This window comes from Seriola dumerili, unplaced genomic scaffold (assembly GCF_002260705.1).
Source record: "Seriola dumerili isolate Sdu_G_001 unplaced genomic scaffold, Sdu_1.0 BDQW01000166.1, whole genome shotgun sequence".
NCBI lineage: Eukaryota > Metazoa > Chordata > Actinopteri > Carangiformes > Carangidae > Seriola > Seriola dumerili.
Genome location: NW_019174421.1, coordinates 58958 through 63914, shown reverse-complemented (window position 1 = coordinate 63914; position 4957 = coordinate 58958). Strand labels below are relative to the sequence as shown.

Genomic DNA, 4957 nt, shown 5'->3' with positions numbered 1-4957 from the left:
GTAACAGTGGTTACATAACCTTTGAAACGAGCCACAGCTCAACAGCTCGGGTACGTTAACAAACAGCACTACACCTCCGCAGGTGAGAGACACAAACTTGACAGAAGTGGCTCCTCTGAAGGTTTAAAGACAGATGAGTGGCTGAATGTCAGATTTAAAAACTACGAAGACAGTGAAGACACTCAAGCAAAGCTGGATGTGAAGATGTGAAGAAGAAGCTGTGTGTAAGTGTCTAAACTTTTGTTCATGTTAAATAGACAGTACATTAATGTAACTGCTTTGTGTCCATTCATAACGAACATCAATGTTTTAATAATGCAGCATGTTAGTTTTCTGAGAATCTCATTCACACTGATGATGTAACTGAAATATCTCGAAATAATTAAAAACTTACATTTATTACATTAAATTAAAATATAACAGCTGAATGAACCAAATAACACAGTTAATAAGAATAATAAAAAGATCCTTTGAGTTCTGTTTGATGTGAAGCTGATAATGAACTGAATTATCTGACACGTTGAATTCAGATGTAACTCAATAAACCATCAATAAATGATAAATGAACTGTATAGATCATCAACAAAGTTTATAAAGGTTTAAAATAATTATTTTTTTTGTAATGTATTTAAAAGTGTATCATGTGTTCATGTTCATGTTGAAGTCTGAACAGCAGAGGGCGCTGCTGACCTGCAGGTCTGACTATCTGTCAAACAGGATGTAAACTCAGGAGGAGGAGGAGGAGGAGGAGGAGGACAAGCTGGGACTGGCAGGTCAGGGAGGGGCGGGGCCAGAGAGAGAGAGAGAGAGAGAGAAGAACCTGTTTCTGTGATTTGGACTCGCCCCTTGAGGAATAGAAGAGAGAAAACACAGAGAGCAGGATGGTTGGATCTGACGTTAACTGCAGGTAAAACTCTACAAACCGTGTGAATGTGTGATCGTCTGGTGTGTGTTCGCGCCGTCTTCAGGTTTTGTCTTGTTGCTTTGAACTTTTTAACTTTTTTTTAAAAACTTGTTTTTACTAAAATAAAAATCTTCACTGTGTTTGCAAATGGTACGTTACAGGGACATAGATCTGTTCCCACATTACAATAGTACCTGTAATGATTGATTACAGGCTGAAAAATGATTCTTGGTTAACATTAGTGTGTGTGTGTGTGTGTGTGTGTGTGTGTGTGTGTGTGTGTGTGTGTGTGTGTGTGTGTGTGTGTGTGTTTGTGTTGTTGGCTGGAATGTGTCACTGGGTGTGTTAAGTTCAGGGACTGTGTCCTACTTACAGACTATACATTAACTATATGCAGAAAAAAGAGTGTGGATGAAAGAAAAGGGAAATTATTTAAAAACATTTAGATTTTTCCTTGTGAATTTAACTGGTAATGATCATTTCCAGCTGCAGTTTGATTGGAACTAATACAGACAAGACATATACTGTAAAGACTACATTAGAGTACATGTTGTGTATAATCAGTTTATCGTTAAAGTTTTCCCACATTCTCAGAATACAATTAAAAAAGTCTAAATATTCTGGAAGACTAATGAGAAAATGAAAAACACATACAATTCACAGTCAGTGTATTTATCACTAAAACTAAAGCAAAACACTTAAACACAAAAGAAAATGAAAAGTAAAAAGAAATAAAAGAGAAGAAGAAGAAGAAATTATCTTATTAAAAACAAGATTTTAACTGACTTTCTAATTTCCCATAGAAAAATTTGTCAAACAGCCACATGTGTAAATTACATGTTTAGTCACACATGAACCATAAATGCATCAAATATATATGCACACTGGATTACATTGGGTTATAGGTTAGAATTGATTAAATCAATTATGGTGCTTTACATTGTGTTTAAATTGTGTTGTTTCTTAAAACCAGACATTTGTTTTCTTTACCTCTGTATCTAAGAAAACACATAATAAGAGTTTTGATATTGCTATAGGATGCTGACCATTTACCTGTTGACTTCAGAGCTGTAATTCATGTCTGTATCACTCATAAAATCACGTTTTCACAATATATCCTCATATGTAAATACAAGATCAATTCAATTCAGAAAACTTTATTAGTACAACAGAAACTGAAGAATGGAAGAAAAACAGAGAGAAAAACAACAAGAGATAATGTGCAATAGAAAATGTTCATATGTGGTTTTTATGTCAGAGGTTTACATGATTATACAAACCTAATTTAAGTATGGCCATATTATTATAACACAGGGATTATTTAGCATTATAACAGCTAACGTAGCCTGAAGCATGTGAGTTGTTGCTATTGTTACCTTTATTTAGGAAACTGGTCAAACGGTTTACCTGAACTCTGTCTTTAACAGACACCTGACAACCAATCACTGAGGAGGATTCTCTGTTTTCATGTTTAATTTAGTTTGTCTGAACACTGTGGGAGTCCTGGAGGAGGTCTTGAGGAGGTGGTAGAGGTCTTGAGGAGGCTGTAAAGGTCTTGAGGAGGTGGTAGAGGCCTTGGGAAGGTGGTAGAGGTCTTGAGGAGGGTGTAGAGGTCTTGGGGAGGTGGTAGAGGTCTTGAGGAGGTGGTAGAGGTCTTGAGGAGGTGGTAGAGGTCTTGAGGAGGTGGTAGAGGTCTTGAGGAGGTGGTAGAGGTCTTGAGGAGGTGGTAGAGGTCTTGAGGAGGTGGTAGAGGTCTTGAGGAGGTGGTAGAGGTCTTGAGGAGGTGGTAGAGGTCTTGAGGAGGTGGTAGAGGTCTTGAGGAGGTGGTAGAGGTCTTGAGGAGGTGGTAGAGGTCTTGAGGAGGTGGTAGAGGTCTTGAGGAGGTGGTAGAGGTCTTGAGGAGGTGGTAGAGGTCTTGAGGAGGTGGTAGAGGTCTTGAGGAGGTGGTAGAGGTCTTGAGGAGGTGGTAGAGGTCTTGAGGAGGTGGTAGAGGTCTTGAGGAGGTGGTAGAGGTCTTGAGGAGGTGGTAGAGGTCTTGAGGAGGTGGTAGAGGTCTTGAGGAGGTGGTAGAGGTCTTGAGGAGGTGGTAGAGGTCTTGAGGAGGTGGTAGAGGTCTTGAGGAGGTGGTAGAGGTCTTGAGGAGGTGGTAGAGGTCTTGAGGAGGTGGTAGAGGTCTTGAGGAGGTGGTAGAGGTCTTGAGGAGGTGGTAGAGGTCTTGAGGAGGTGGTAGAGGTCTTGAGGAGGTGGTAGAGGTCTTGAGGAGGTGGTAGAGGTCTTGAGGAGGTGGTAGAGGTCTTGAGGAGGTGGTAGAGGTCTTGAGGAGGTGGTAGAGGTCTTGAGGAGGTGGTAGAGGTCTTGAGGAGGTGGTAGAGGTCTTGAGGAGGTGGTAGAGGTCTTGAGGAGGTGGTAGAGGTCTTGAGGAGGTGGTAGAGGTCTTGAGGAGGTGGTAGAGGTCTTGAGGAGGTGGTAGAGGTCTTGAGGAGGTGGTAGAGGTCTTGAGGAGGTGGTAGAGGTCTTGAGGAGGTGGTAGAGGTCTTGAGGAGGTGGTAGAGGTCTTGAGGAGGTGGTAGAGGTCTTGAGGAGGTGGTAGAGGTCTTGAGGAGGTGGTAGAGGTCTTGAGGAGGTGGTAGAGGTCTTGAGGAGGTGGTAGAGGTCTTGAGGAGGTGGTAGAGGTCTTGAGGAGGTGGTAGAGGTCTTGAGGAGGTGGTAGAGGTCTTGAGGAGGTGGTAGAGGTCTTGGGAAGGTGGTAGAGGTCTTGAGGAGGGCGTAGAGGTCTTGAGGAGGGGGGAGAGGTCTTGAGGAGGGGGTAGAGGTCTTGAGGAGGTGTATGAGGAGGTCCCAGGGTTCAGTGCTGCTGCTGTGGCAGCTGCAGTTTAATGAAGTGGAAACAGCTGATCAGTTTGATATGTCACAGACCAGCTGACAGCCAATCAGAGAGCAGGATGTGTGTTTGTGGTGTAAATATTGTGTGTTGATGTTTGTCAGAAGATCAAACAGTGTGGGCGGAGTCACATCCACACTCAGTTATTTCAGTCTGTGTGTGTGTGTGTGTGTGTGTGTGTGTGTGTGTGTGTGTGTGTGTGTGAACATGTGTGTGTGTGTGTGTGTGTGTGTGTGAACATGTGTGTGTGTGTGTGTGCCACAGCCAACACTCACACACAGGGTAAAGGTTCAGTTCAGATCTGCACAATCAAATCCTGATTGGCCGTTGGGTTTATGATGTCACATGATCCTTAACACATCCCTGCTCATGTGGTCTGATGGTTTCCTGGTGAAAGTCTTCGTCTCCTCTGATTGGTCAATGGGGCGTGTCCTGCCACAAACTCTCGACCTTGGTTTGATGATTGACAGCTCAGTTTATTTCTTCACACACTTCAGTCCTGTGGTTGAACAGAGCAGGGTGTGTGTGTGTGTGTGTGTGTGTGTGTGTGTGTGTGTGTGTGTGTGTGTGTGTGTGTGTGTGTGTGTTACATACCAGCCTTGTGGTGTGGGTGTGGCTCAGAGACAGAGAAAAACAGAGAGAGCAGAGGGGGAGGGGCGGGATGGCAGCATTCCAGCATGTTTCTCACACACCTGAAACACACCTGGCCCAGGTGAGTGACTCACAGCAGGTTAGAGAAAGACTCTTAAAGGGCCAGCCAGTGATATCAGTTTCACAGAGCAACAGTCAAACTATCATTTCTTTCATATTTGATGTAATTTATTCGTGTAACTGTACACAACAGCTGACTGCTCACAACAACAAACAACAAACAACAAACAGGAAATGAAAAATACAACAGTTAGTCAGAACATCAAAGTTAACAACAGGAGACCGAACAGAAATGTCCTAACTCTTCTTCAGTGTAAAAGTGGAGAGGTGAAGCTCAGGACAGAGGGTTACCTGAAATGCAGATGTTCTGTCCTGAGCTTCACCTCGTGTTTCATCCACATCTCTGATCTCTTCCTGAGACACGAGGCTCTGAGTAAAAACATTGTTTTTGTTAATGGAGGTTTTCAGAGGGAAGCGGCCATTTTGTGTTTCAACCACAAATCTAAAGGTTTACAAAAATA

General features: G+C 42.9%; 1 protein-coding gene across 1 annotated transcript in view; it reads left to right on the top strand.

Moving 5' to 3' along the window:
- The first annotated feature begins 864 nt into the window (after window positions 1-864).
- LOC111226846 (rho GTPase-activating protein 12-like) overlaps window positions 865-4957 on the top strand; it is a 26238-nt gene continuing 22145 nt past the window's right edge. The window contains exon 1 of the mRNA XM_022752143.1: window positions 865-907. The gene's annotated coding sequence lies outside the window, so the exon portion shown is untranslated. The remainder of the gene's footprint in view (window positions 908-4957) is intronic.